The sequence below is a fragment of the Salarias fasciatus genome, assembly GCF_902148845.1.
Source record: "Salarias fasciatus chromosome 23 unlocalized genomic scaffold, fSalaFa1.1 super_scaffold_20, whole genome shotgun sequence".
NCBI classification, from domain to species: domain Eukaryota; kingdom Metazoa; phylum Chordata; class Actinopteri; order Blenniiformes; family Blenniidae; genus Salarias; species Salarias fasciatus.
The window spans coordinates 329499-343890 of record NW_021941230.1 but is presented as its reverse complement, the minus strand read 5'-3'; the positions used below and the strand labels follow the sequence as shown (position 1 = coordinate 343890).

Genomic DNA, 14392 nt, shown 5'->3' with positions numbered 1-14392 from the left:
GGAGGATTATATTCAGAAGCTACAACAATTCTCAACTTTGGCTTTCTGCTGGAAGGAGGAAATAATAGCTAAAGGCAGACGGACGCCAGAGCTGAGAGGTTTGCTTCAGAGCTCAGATCAGAAAAACTCCAGAAAGGCCTGGCGGTGTGGATGTCCAGTGAGAGCCCCTGTCTGCTTTTCCTGCCTGCTTTTCTCACCAGTTCATATACAAGTAAAGGTAAGACTGGAATGACATTTTTTAACAATTAAATGTGTTTTATTGTGTGCTGGAACCAGAGCACTGAAAGTGTATGGCAGGCAAAAGCCAAAGCAAGACGGACAGTTTCTTTGTGAAACTTTTTTTTTATTTGTCTTTAAATGCATATATTTTTGTGTGCTACTTGTGGCGACTCCAAACCAACCGTGTGGCCTGAGAGGAACGTTTAGGGTCCAGTATGAGTCTGACACGCTGCAGACTTGTCCAGGAAGCAGACTGAAGATGGGTTAGAACAGGGGTGTCCAAACTGCAAATGCAAAGTCAGCTGATCTGCTGCAGATCTGATGCAGACCTGCTCCTTGATCAAGTGACATTTGTCTGGGTTTTTGGCACGAGTGGCGTTTACACACCCAGTGCAGCTGATATTTCCAGAATAATTTACTGAAATTATTTGCACTCCTTTTATTAAGCCCAGTTCAGTCTGTTAATGTTGATAAACGTTTCAAGCCAATAGGTGTGTTGTTAAGCCGAACAACTTAAATAAGATTGAAATTTACCTGTCCCATTTTCCCCTCTAATGTTTTTTTCATGTGCTGTAAATCTCCTGAGGAGAATGAGCTACTAAAGCTTTTTCTGAATCAATCAATATTGATCCATTTATGGAAATCTCTGATGAAGGCAGTTTGTCTTTAATTATTTTTAACAATGTAACATATTTGTCCACTTTTCATTGATTTTTCTCACTCTAATACACTAAAGTGAAGGCTATATACCTCATTTCTAGTAGTGGCCTGGCCCCTCCTATATTTTTAAGTATGTGGCCCTCAGTGAAGAAAGTTTGGACACCCCTGTTCTATATGAAGGCCAGCCCATGATCCCGGGTGCAGCACAGGCACTGATGCAGCACATTTTTATAGAATCAGGATTGTGTCTTTACATTCTAGCTTTGTGTCTCTGATATAAATCTGCCAGAAAACTATCCCATTGTTCATTGATTACATCAGTTTATTGTTCCATCTCCCCAGCATCTTCTCACATGTTGCTGCTCCCATCATCTGAGGCGTCCACATACGGTGGAAGACTCAGACGATGGCCCTGGCCTTCTTAGCTTCAGAAATCTTATGAGAGCAAGTTTCAGGAGGACATGCAGATATGTCCTACGCACATTCAGTGTGATGCAACACTCACAAAACATTCACAAAAGCATAATTCTGCAGTTTTTGTGGGACAAAGCAAATTGTTTGACAAAATCCAGCAGAGTCGATGGTTTCGCTCCACTTGTCTCCTTTCTTGAAAGAAGCCGCCTTGTCTGATGAAGCTCATGCTTAAGGTCTCCTAAATCTGACTCAAATGTTTTTCCAAAAGCGAGCAAGGGTCCCTCCTTCAGAAATGATGGGCTGTTAGGGTTAAGAGACTGCACTCATCCATAATCTCACAGTTTTTTTGGGAATAACGCCTCTCTACGTCTGCTGTGAGACTATCAAGTACCTTATAAAAAAATTCTCCTCATTAGTTTCAAACTCACAGTGCCTTTGCCCAACAGTACTCATGACTAAAGAGTCTACAAATGTGGAATTGGCCCTCGGCCGTCTCTTGTTTTGAGGGTCTGTGCAAATCTTGCAACTCTCTACAAGTTCTTCGACGTCTTTCCATAGTTCATCAAATGTACTTTCCGCCACCCCGCGGTGTCTGTGTTGCTGTCCATAAACTTACACTTTCACATACTACAGTAAAGTCCAACGTTTATTGTTTCTGTTCACAAAAGTCAATGGTACAGTCCAGCTCTCATCATGGTGTGGTGGTATCTGTCCAGCAGATGGCAGTGTTCGCTGTTTCATTGAACCTCCTGGCTTGAAAGCCTCAGTGGGCCTGTCATGCAGGGAGGTACTGGTGTGTGTGTGTGTGTGTGTGTGTGTGTGTGTGTGTGTGTTCTCGTATTTCTATCCTTGTTGGGGCCAAATGTCCCCACAAGGATAGCAAAACGTGAAACGACGTGCCTTGTGGGGACCTTTTTCCGGTCCTAAGTAGGAGAAACAGTGTTTTCTTGACCATGTTGTTGTTACTGAAAAAAGTAAAAGTGCAAAAACATTTCTTTAGGGTTAGGCTTTGTTGTGGTGTGGGTTAGGGTTAGGGTAAGGGTCAGGGTTAGGGGCTAGACATGAATGGGAGTCAATGGACGGTCCCCACAAGGATAGAAATACAAGACTGGGCGTGTGTGTGTGTGTGTGTGTGTGTGTGAGACAAGAACCTACACTGAACTCCCCATCAAGGAGTCCAGCACAGGTCTCTCGGGGACAGGTTGTGGACAGAGCAGCAAGTTAGCAGGTAGTGACTGAAAATATATTCCATGTCTTTTAGTTCAGCAAATCTGAGCCCCTGATTGGGGAACCAGGAATGTATTTCCTGTTCATGATGGATGTTTGTTACGCACAAGGAAAAAAACAAAAATATGTGGCTGTTCATGTCTCTCACTGAGACAAAGACGTTTTACACAAGACTTGCACCAGTGTTTTTTTTTTTTTTTTTTTTGCACTCCATCTTCCTGCTTCTCAGGCCTCGTTGGGGCAGTAGGCAGCGCGTCAGTCTCATAATCTGAAGGTCGTGAGTTCGAGCCTCACACGGGGCAGGAGTTTTTACAGCACAACTTGAAAGATTGCTCAGCTGTTAAAACTGAACATAGATAATCCAGTCATGCATGTCCAGTTTGTCGGTTCATCTAACTCCATCTAACCTAAAACTTCCAGTCACTCACCGAGTCATTAAGGCAGCAGGGCGAGTGACTTTCTTTGGTTTCAAAAGAGTTTGGCTGATTGTTTAATCTATGTAACAATGGCAGTACTGTGGTGGATCCACCTGGGATCAAAATCGACTCAGAAACAGATAAAGATCCAGAATGAACCCTCTGGTTTCAGTAACTCCACTCTGTATGTTCCTCTCTCACTACAAACAGCTGATCATGAACAGCAGCTGCAGACTCTGCTGTTCATCGTGGCTTGGCTTCAATGACTGCCTTGTCATTGAACATCTGGATCTCTCAGTGACATGAACTGTTCCAGCTGAGTCAGATTAAAAGCCTTGCTGCATTGGCCGGGAATCGAACCCGGGCCTCCCGCGTGGCAGGCGAGAATTCTACCACTGAACCACCAATGCTCACACAAGCACAAAATTCCTCCCTGAGAAGACATCTGCTCCCACTGCTGAACTCTGTGAGCCCCTCCCCCACACTGTGACCTTTACTCCTCCGGTCACAGAGGTTGGACTCACCGTGAAGCAAGGCACCTCTCCTCGTTAGTATAGTGGTGAGTATCCCCGCCTGTCACGCGGGAGACCGGGGTTCAATTCCCTGACGGGGAGTGTCTTTCCTTTTCACGGATCACAGCCGACTTCCTCCAGCAGTCATCAAGCCGGGATGAACAGCAGAGTGGAGATCTGCTCCAAACCATCAGATGGTGATCAGCTGCTTGTAGTGAGAGAGGAACGTCCAGAGTGGAGTGACTGTCATTCAGGAAAGAGGGTTCCTTCTGGATCTGGTTCTGATTAGATTTTAATCCCAGGTGGATCCACTGCAGTCCTTTGTTCACACTGTTCTGAATCAGGGAGTCTGGGTGTTTTTTTTCTGTTTCATTCAGAATATCTGGGTTTTCAGGTTAGGGTTGTAACAATTCATCTGTTTTTTTCAAAAGCAATACTGTCACTACGCTCTATAAGGTCACGGGCAGATAGACACCTATCAGCAGGGTGATTAACAGACAGAACATAGCCTCCCCGCACTGGACACCAATGTCCAAAGATTGTCTCTCCAGTTTTTGCAGTCACAAAACCTGACCTCAGATTATTTCACCACAGTGACCCAAGTTTGCCCTTTTTAAAAACCTTCCTAGTTCCTGTAACCCATCGAGTAGGGTCCAGCTGCAGTTGCAGGCCCTCCAAAACATGGCGGCAAGTATAGGTTGGATATACTTGAACCCGTCACTTCCTCCTGGTTCCTGTATCCTGTAGTGGTAGTCTGTCACTACTTTCTAGTTTTTGCAGTTCATCTGTACTTCCTGGTTCCAGAACCCTGTCAGTACTTCCTGGTTCCAGAACCCTGTCAGTACTTCCTGGTTCCAGAACCCTGTCAGTACTTCCTGGTTCCAGAACCCTGTCAGTACTTCCGGGTTCTGGTAGTCTGTTACAACTTCTCGGTTCCAGTCACCCATCACTACTTGCAGAGCCTCCAGCTTGGCAGCAGAAAATTTCCTATTGTTCATGTCACTGAGAGATCCAGGTGTTCAATGACCAGGCAGTCATGTCCAGGATGAGCAGCTCAGCTCTGTTGTTTGCAGAAGCCAGAGCATCAGTGTCATAATGTGAAGGTCAGGAGGTCGAGCCTCACACAGGCCAGAAGTTCTCAGAGCAAGTAAGCAGCTAGCATGTGTGTTCATCAGGTGAGACCAAAAGACCAAGACTTTGTTGGTGGGGAGGACAGATTGCTGGGCCATGGTCTCTGGGCCATGGTCTCTGGGCCATGGTCTCTGGGCCATGGTCTCTGGGCCATGGTCTCTGGGCCATGGTCTCTGGGCCATGGTCTCTGGGCCATGGTCTCATGCTAGTGTTTGCATCCCAGCCTGTCACGCAGCAGACCAGGATTCAATTCCCTGATGACGAATGTCACCTTTTCTTAAGGGATCTGCTTTGCACTGCTTCCTGTCCATCACTGTATCTAATGTTGTCTTCTGGTCACACTGTCCTGCTCTGAAGACCGCCACACTCCAGGAAGTCTGCAGGGCCGAGCTCCAACAGTCATGATGGACTGGAAGAAGACCAACCTTGATCTGTCAAAAGAGGAGGCACTCCCCGTCGGGGAATTGAACCCCGGTCTCCCGCGTGACAGGCGGAGATACTAACCACTATACTAACGAGGAGAGGTGCCTTGCTCCATGGTGAGTCCAACCTGTGTGACCGGAGGAGTAAAGGTGACAGTGTGGGGGAGGGGCTCAGACTTCAGCTGTTGGACCAGATGTCTTCTCAATAGATTTTAATCCCAGGTGGATCCACAACAGTCCTTTGTTTGTTCACAGTGTTCTAAATCAGGAAGTCTGGGTCTTTTTTGTTTTTTCCAATTTCATTCACGGAATTTGGGTGTTAGGGTTAGGGTTAGGGTTAGCAGCTGATATGTGTTTGTGGCTCGCTGCAGAAAGATCATTGCTGCTGTCATTATGTGATTGATGAAAAAATGATTAGATTAGTGTTATTTTAACTCTCACCTGAAGATTGTTCTGCCTGTTTTTGGATGGTGGGAAGAAACCCACTCATTCTCTGATCTGCTCTCTCGGGGTTTCACTGCCATAGTATTAGCATGGATTAAACAGTCAACCAAACTCTTTTGAGATAAGGAAGATGAGTCGCCCTGCTGCGTTAATGACTTGGTGAGTGACTGAAAAGTGTTATGTTTTATGGGGTACCTTAACAGACAAACTTGACATGCATTACTGGATTATGGATTTAACAGCAAAGTAATCTTTCAGGTTGTGCTGTAAAAACTCCTGCCCCGTGTGAGGTTCGAACTCACAACCTTCAGTATTCACCTTATTCAGCTCCGCCCATTTTCCAAGGGGCGAGACTTCCGGTTTTGAGGAGCACTTCCGCTGACATTGTAATAGCGGTGTTTACAACTGAGAAAGTGATGTGGGAAGAAACGAAAACCTCTTTAAAAAACACAAATGGATGGAGTCTGACTCATCCACCACTTAGTACAGAGTGGGGGGATGACATGAACAAGTGGCCACAGGTCATGTACGGCGATATTTTTTTTTTGTGTTGTCTCTTGGCGTGGATGGCTCAGCTATGAGGAATTATAAGAGCACTGAAGACTATCAATATTTGGACAGGAAACGTGCAAACACATATATTAATAAATACACAATGAATACTTTGGATTAATTTGATCAGTTGTTTCAGCCCCCTTTACAAATGGAAGGGACTTGGGCTTGAAACTGTTTATAGTTTAAAGAAAAAAAGTATGGATGATATTATATGTCAAGCCGAAAGATTTATGGCCCCCCAATAAACCCCTCCCCTCGCCATTTGTCCACCATTTGTCCAGCGTATGTCCACTGCGCATTTGTCCCCCCCCCCCCAAACTTCCTTCCGTCTGAGGTCTTTTGAAGTTTTTACGACGGGTTAGGTGTTGACACATCTGAAGGGATGAGTAGGAGCCAGACAGACGGTTAGAGGGGGGTGAATTTATATTGTACTTAGAGATGGCGGAGAAACGTGTTATGAAGAGGTTATATTACAAGCCGAGACATCCTGGTAGTTTCGGCGGGGTAGAAAGAAAGAAAGTTAGGGTGGAAGATGTGAAAGACTTTTTTATCATCTCAAGACACCTGTACTCTGCATAAAGCGGCTAGGGTACATTTTCCAAGGAACAGAGTTTTTGTTACAAGACCTCTCAAACAATTTCAGGCAGACCTTTGCGATATGCGAGCGTTAGCGGATGAAAATGATGGGTATAGTTTTGAACTCACGGTCATCGATGTGTTTTCGAAATTAGCGTACGTGCGAGCTTTGAGAAAGAAGACTGCGGCTGAGGTGGTGTCTGCCTTTGAATCCGTCTTTCGTGAGAGCCAGACGCCTGAAAAACTACAGACTGATGCAGGAAGAGAATTTTTCAACAAAAGTTTCAAGATTCTGATGAGGAAACACAACATCATACATTATGCCACAGCCAGTGATCTAAAAGCCTGCGTGGTTGAAAGATTTAACCGAACGCTAAAGACTAGAATTTCACTGCTAAGAACACTAGACGGTACGTGGAAGTCCTACCAGACTTAGTAAAAAGCTATAACAACACTCACCACAGCAGTATAAAAATGCACCCGGTTGATGTGACAAAGGGCCTTCAAGTGTTTCACAATCTGTACGGTACGCCTACACCACGAGACAAGAGAAAAAAAATAATAAAGACAGGATTTAAGGTCGGCGATGTTGTCAGAATATCCAAGTTGCGAGGGGTCTTCGATAAAAAAATACGAACAGAGTTTCACGGATGAAGTATTTACGGTGTCAGAATGCATTGTGCGTACTCCGCCGGTATATAAACTCAAAGATTATGACGGGGAAGTGATCGAAGGTTCATTCTGTGAACCGGAGCTGCAGAAAGGGAAAAAAATAGACTCATTAACATTTAACTCATTAGCATTTCTCAATCATACAATTTTCAAACAGTCTGTTAGATATTACATTTTACTACAAACAGATTTGTCCGGGTGTCTGTAGCACTTTAGATGGTTATATGACCTTTTTAAAGCTCTCCAGAGGTGAACCTAAAAATTATGATCTAAACAAGAAACTCAGGCTTCATCTTAACATGTAAAGCAAATAATCAAAAGTGTTACTATTTGTGACCTGAAGATAACCAAATCTGCTCCTAACTTGAAATTTTAAGTTACTGCTCTCAAAACTTTGAAACATGTCGTGTCCTTTGTGATAAGCATCGTGAAATTCTCTGATATTTCCCAGTTAACGTGATCACTGGAAAACCTTCACATCCACCCAAATTCTAATATATAGATCTGAAAATACAACTCAAAAGGAAGGAAGGTTTTTAAAAAAGTGTATAAAATACAAGAAAAGGTATAAATGAATAGTAAAATCATTCAAAGACAGAGTCTCATTCTAAATATTCAAAATAAAGCCACACAAACTTAATCAGGAAGCGTAGACACGCGCTTGAATAAAAAACAGAATAACTGGTTGATAATTTTCACAAACTCAAATTCAATTTTCTGTATAAGAGACAATAATGATGATGTTGTCGATGTACGCCAAACAAAACCGAGTCAGCAGGTCATGTCAGCTTTGAAAGCTGCTGTCTCACAGCTGCAGCGTAGACGGTTGGACTGTCTGAAAAAAACAGACAACGTTAATCTTGTAAAGCGATATTGTTGGTCACAGAAGGTGAAACTAAACAAATCCTATGTATTCCTCTGTACAGCAGAATACAAATACACAACTGTGTACCATTTCGCTCTGGCTGCTATTGATACTAAGATAGCATTAACATCTGGTACAACCGGAGTTAAAGGAATGACGCTGAAATTTATTTATTTTTCCTCGGGTTCTGTGCAAATCTGTACTTCTTTGTTCCTGGTTTAAAAAATGGGGTTTATTGGTGTGGTGTTTGGAGACAGACATGACACTCCTCGTTTCAGCAATGATTGAACCACTGGTCTGATCCCCAGTTCTTTTTCCTTTGATAAGAGATACTGTTTAACTCAAACAGGATATTTCGCATAGTTAATTGTTGCTTGATAAGGTTCCACAGCCAGCAGTCCTACATGATTTGCAAATACAGATTTTCTTCTCCTTTCGAACAAATCCACAGAAACATTACCAAAGAACACAATATGACAAGCCCATGTAAGAGCAGCATTATATAAGAACAAAGAAAGAACAAAATAAAGTGCTTAATTTAAGAAACAAATACAATCATCAGCTTTACGTTAGCTTTTCCTGTAGCAATTTCTTTTCTGAACAGTCTCAACCAGCTGCACAAGAAAACAGAATATCAGCTCAATATACATTTTCTCACTCTTTTTCTACTCTGACAGACAGTAATCACTCCGTACTTCAGTTTGCTCCACTGTTTTAGGTGGTGTAAAGATTTGTTGTGCGTCAACTCTTGCCTGTATCTTGTTTATAGCACTCCCTACATATAACGTGACTCTGTAGCTCGTCTGATACTTTAAAACTGAACCATCTCTGAATTACTGAGCCACTGTTTTTTTTTTTCTTTAACTGAATGGGATTTTTATTGGGGTGTTGTTTGGGACACACATGGCACAATGACTCCCTGTTTCAGCAGTGATTGAACCACTGGTCTGACCCCATTTCTTTTTCCTCTGATCAGGGATACTGTTTTAACAAACAGGATATTCCGCATAGTTAATTGTTGCTTGATAAGGTTCCATATCCAGCAGTCCTACATGATTTGCGTGCTGCGTCCATAATTTAGATGGAGCAGACGCTCAAACTGACGGAGGTTGTAACAACACATCCAGCTGAATGAACCTCTGCTTTCGTTGTATTTTGCAGGATTTTAATGAACAAAAATGCAAAGTGTCCTCATCATACGACCAAACAATAACATTTTAGTTGCTATCTTCATCATCTGGTTGTCTATGAAGAAACTGGTAACAAATGTCAAGCATTTTAGTCCCAGTGATCACTTGTAACTGCACTTTGAAGTTTTTACGATGGGTTAGGTGTTGAAGAGATGAGTAGGAGCAAGACAGACGGATAGAGGGGATGAATTTATATTGTACTTAGAGATGGCAGAAAAGCGTGCCATGAAGAAAGTCAGGGTGGAAGATGTGAAAGATTTTTATCATCTCAAGACACCTGTACTCTGCATAAACCGGCTAGGGTACATTTTCCAAGGAACAGAGTTTTTGTTACAAGACCTCTCAAACAGTTTCAGGCAGACCTTTGCGATAGGAAGACGGGCTCACCGTCTGATGGAAAAACTGTGTACCGACCGTTTCATTCCTGCTATTCAATGTTTGTTATTCATGCGCAACATTAAAATCGACGATGTGCGAGTCAAAACTGTGGCAGAGACGTTGCTGAGAGAGATGAGATCCAAAGAAAAGTTTGTGGAAACTTGTGCAGATGTGTACGACAATCTGATCGGGCTGGATGTTGTGAAAATTGGTGAGCTTGGAATTGTGAAAGAATGCTGGAATGAGAACTGAGGCAGGCCTGGAGCTGTCCTGATGTGTTCAGTATTGTTTTTTCCATCTAATCTTATTTTTTGTTTTGCATGTCATCATTTCTTTGTAGCTGGGCATACTGTTCTTAATTTTAAAGAAACTTTAATTTGTGTGTTCTTGTACCTTTTTAGTTTCATGTCCGTCATGAGACATGTTAGTTTTACCCTACTGATGATGTGTTGTTGCAATAGTAATCCTTCTTCCCTCCTGCTTGGTAGAAAAATTGCTTTGTGTGTGTGTTTTTTTAAATAAAACAACAACAAAAGAATCTGGTTTTCTCAGTGTTTCTGAAAAAAACATGACTGACAAAACGGTGGTTGAAAAAAGCATTCTACCCCCCTTCATCGACCTGCCCTCATCTGACGAACCATTTACGACCCAACCGTAAGTGTGTGTGTGTGTGTTCTGATCTGAGGAAGTCATTTGACAGTGTGGCGTCCTGTCTCGGTGAAGAAAAGCAGAGAGACGCGTATTTTGTGTCTGATTTGAGGAAGTTGAAGGAACTTGGACGCTGACGATTCTCTGGAGGTGAGAAGCACATCAGGCCTGTGGAGACGCTCAGTCTGGCTGTGAGTGTTTGAAGCTACAGGTGCTGATTCTGGAAGTGAGTGCAAACAAGGCCTTGCAGCCTCACCATGCAGAGGTGCTAAAGCCATTTGTTTGCGTCAGTTGACGCTTTTGTGGTTTTCCACAGAGTTTTTTCCCAATGTGTATTTAGTCTGGTCAGGTCAATCAGAGAAGTTGACTAACGGATGAAAGAGATAAGTTAGATTAGATTCCCTCGTTCCGTGTCTTCTCACAGAATGTTCTTTAAAGCATCTGAGTATCGACCCGTTTTGCTGTTTTTTGGGGGCCAGTTGTATTCTGGGGCATTCTTGCAGGCCTGTACTACAGCCATTTCCTGCTCCTTAGTGAAGCAATCTTTATTCTTACGATGGAGTCAGTAACCCCCCTGTGCAAATAGATCATGCTGAAAAACTACTCTGGAATTCCTGTTCTCTAATGAGTGGACTTTATGGTGAACGATACATGACAAAGTTATGGAAAAGCTTCTTACTTTAGCAGATGTGATAACACGGGTACTTCACTGTAAGAAACGGACTGATGAACAGGTGTCTGAATATGCAGAAAGATTTCTTAAATGTTGGAAAGAAAAGGCAGAATTAAAAGTGTCGCATAAAGCTGAACCTTTCTTTGTGTCAATGATCATTAATGGACTGGGAACACAGGATGCTGATACTTTAAAGAATTAGCAGCCCCAGACGTGTTTTCAATGAGTCCTGTGGGATTACGGAAAAGGACTAGAGGATTAGATGCAACTGGATTGTTTGCAAATCAAAAAAAAAAAAAAGAAAAATCTAACATTCATGCTGTACACAACTCTGGGAGAGTATAGACCGTTTGTATCAACACAACCAGGCTTCAGAGGATGAGGACGAGACAGGATGAGACCAAATCAACGACGATTTAGGGGCCGACGTTATTATAATAATACTAATGATCAAACACTGGCAAGGGGGAAGAAACCTCAGTGATGCATGCCATTACCAGAGACTGTGAGCAAAGGAAAAGAAAAAGAGATGAAGCTAAAGTAGCTAGACCCTCCGGAGTGCCACAAGTGTTGAATCAAGGCCAAAACTCAACAAGTACCAAAGACAAACATTACACCAGAACAGAGAGCAGTTTCCTTTCTGTGGAGAAAAACTTCTACACAATGAAGAGGCCGACAGAACTGGGACGCTGACGGTGATCAAATAATAATAATGATGGTTATTCAGGCACAAGTTTCAGATACACCGGTATAAAATACCAAAGATTTGTTTAAACATTAAAGGGAAACCAGAAAAGTTTCTCGGAAATGTAGGTGCATTTCTCTCTTGTATTCATCAGCAGGAGATATACTGTCCATTAAGTAATGACACTGTTCAGACTGTCAGCATTTCTGGTGTCCCACCAAGAGAACCGCTGTCAAAACTGTTACCGGTCGAGAGAGATGGCTGGAAATTTCAACATGTGTTTGTGATTTAGAAATGTTTTCATTATTAGGAAAAAGATATGCTATCAAAATTAATATTATATAGAATTTGTGCTCCAGAGTGAGTAACAGTAAAACATTCCAAACATACATCAGACGGTAGGCCAATATTTCCCTGTTTGGCAGAAAGCAGCCTCTGTTTTGCTAAATGTTGATGTGGTGACTTGACTGTTCACAATAGAGGGAATCAGAACATTAGCATCCTGTCAAGCAGACCAGTAGATAAACCATTCTCGGACAGAGTAGCAAGTCCACAAATATTGTTTGTCTCTCTCCAGAGGGACTGATGTTATTATTAAAAGATGTGCACGGAAACATTGAACCATTCATCGGTGCAGTTACAAATGATCATTGGGTCAGTGACTAAAATGCTTGACATTTGTTACCAGTTTCTTCATACACAACCAGATGATGAAAGAGAGGAGAGGAGGAAAGGTGAGCCCGTCTTCCTATCGCAAAGGTCTGCCTGAAACTGTTTGAGAGGTCTTGTAACAAAAACTCTGTTCCTTGGAAAATGTACCCTAGTTGGTTTATGCAGAGTATAGGAGTCTTGAGATGATAAAAAATCTTTCACATCTTCCACGCTGACTTTCTTCATGGCACGCTTTTCTGCCATCTCTAAGTACAATATAAATTCACCCCCCTCTATCCGTCTGTCTTGCTCCTACTCATCTCTTCAACACCTAACCCATCGTAAAAACTTCAAAGTGCAGTTACAAGTGATCACTGGGACAGTACGGGGACTAAAATGCTTGACATTTGTTACCAGTTTCTTCATAGACAACCAGATGATGAAGATAGCAACTAAAATGTTATTGTTTGGTCGTATGATGAGGACACCTTGCATTTGTGTTCATTAAAATCCTGCAAAATACAACGAAAGCAGAGGTTCATTCAGCTGGATGTGTTGTTACAACCTCCGTCAGTTTGAGCGTCTGCTCCATCTAAATTATGGACGCAGCACGCAAATCATGTAGGACTGCTGGATATGGAACCTTATCAAGCAACAATTAACTATGCGGAATATCCTGTTTGTTAAAACAGTATCCCTGATCAGAGGAAAAAGAAATGGTGATCAGACCAGTGGTTCAATCACTGCTGAAACGAGGAGTCATTGTGCCATGTGTGTCCCAAACAACACCCCAATAAAAACCCCATTCAGTAAAAGAATAAAAAGAAAAAACAGTGGCTCAGTAATTCAAAGATGGTTCAGTTTTAAAGTATCAGACGAGCTACAGAGTCACGTTATATGTAGGGAGTGCTATAAACAAGATACAGGCAAGAGTTGACGCACAACAAATCTTTACACCACCTAAAACAGCGGCGCAAACTGCAGTACGGAGTGATTACTGTCTGTCAGAGTAGAAAAAGAGTGAGAAAATGTATATTGAGTTGAAATTCTGTTTCTTGTGCAGCTGGTTGAGACTGTTCAGAAAAGAAATTGCTACAGGAGAAGGTATGTAAAGCTGATGTTTGTATATGTTTCTTAAACTAAGCACTTCATTTTGTTCTTTCTTTGTTCTTATATAATGCTGCTCTTACATGGGCTTGTCATATTGTGTTCTTTGGTAATGTTTCTGTGGATTAATTCGAAAGGAGAAGAAAATCTGTATTTGCAAATCATGTAGGACTGCTGGCTGTGGAACCTTATCAAGCAACAATTAACTATGCGAAATATCCTGTTTGAGTTAAACAGTATCTCTTATCAAAGGAAAAAGAACTGGGGATCAGGCCAGTGGTTCAAACAATGCTGAAACGAGGAGTGTCATGTCTGTCTCCAAACCCCACACCAATAAACCCCATTTTTGAAACCAGGAACAAAGAAGTACAGATTTGCACAGGACCCGAGGAAAAATAAATACATTTCAGCGTCATTCCTTTAACTCCGGTTGTACCAGATGTTAATGCTATCTTAGTATCAATAGCAGCCAGAGTGAAATGGTACACAGTTGTGTATTTGTATTCTGCTGTACACAGGAATACATAGGATTTGTTTAGTTTCACCTTCTGTGACCAACAATATCGCTTTGCAAGATTAACGTTGTTTGTTTTTTTTTCAGACAGTCCAACCGTCTACGCTGCAGCTGTGAGACAGCAGCTTTCAAAGCTGACATGACCTGCTGACTCGGTTTTGTTTGGCGTACATCAGCAACATCATCATTATTGTCTCTTATACAGAAAATTGAATTTGAGTTTGTGAAAATTATCAACCAGTTATTCTGTTTTTTATTCAAGCGCGTGTCTACGCTTCCTGATTAAGTTTGTGTGGCTTCATTTTGAATACTTAGAATGAGACTCTGTCTTTGAATGATTTTACTATTCATTCATACCTTTTCTTGTATTTTATACACTTTTTTAAAAACTTTCCCTCCTTTTGAGTTGTATTTTCAGATCTATATATTAGAA

General features: G+C 42.1%; 4 non-coding genes across 4 annotated transcripts; 2 read left to right on the top strand and 2 right to left on the bottom strand.

Annotated features, from left to right (window-relative positions):
• Nucleotides 1-2749: 2749 nt before the first annotated feature.
• trnam-cau (transfer RNA methionine (anticodon CAU)) lies at nt 2750-2822 on the top strand. The gene has a single exon. It is a non-coding gene; the product is annotated as a tRNA-Met (tRNA).
• Nucleotides 2823-3275: 453 nt separating this feature from the next.
• On the bottom strand, nt 3276-3346 carry trnag-gcc (transfer RNA glycine (anticodon GCC)). The gene has a single exon. It is a non-coding gene; the product is annotated as a tRNA-Gly (tRNA).
• A 132-nt stretch (nt 3347-3478) lies between these two features.
• On the top strand, nt 3479-3550 carry trnad-guc (transfer RNA aspartic acid (anticodon GUC)). Its single transcript has one exon. It is a non-coding gene; the product is annotated as a tRNA-Asp (tRNA).
• A 1478-nt stretch (nt 3551-5028) lies between these two features.
• Nucleotides 5029-5100, bottom strand: trnad-guc (transfer RNA aspartic acid (anticodon GUC)). The gene has a single exon. It is a non-coding gene; the product is annotated as a tRNA-Asp (tRNA).
• Nucleotides 5101-14392: the final 9292 nt, after the last annotated feature.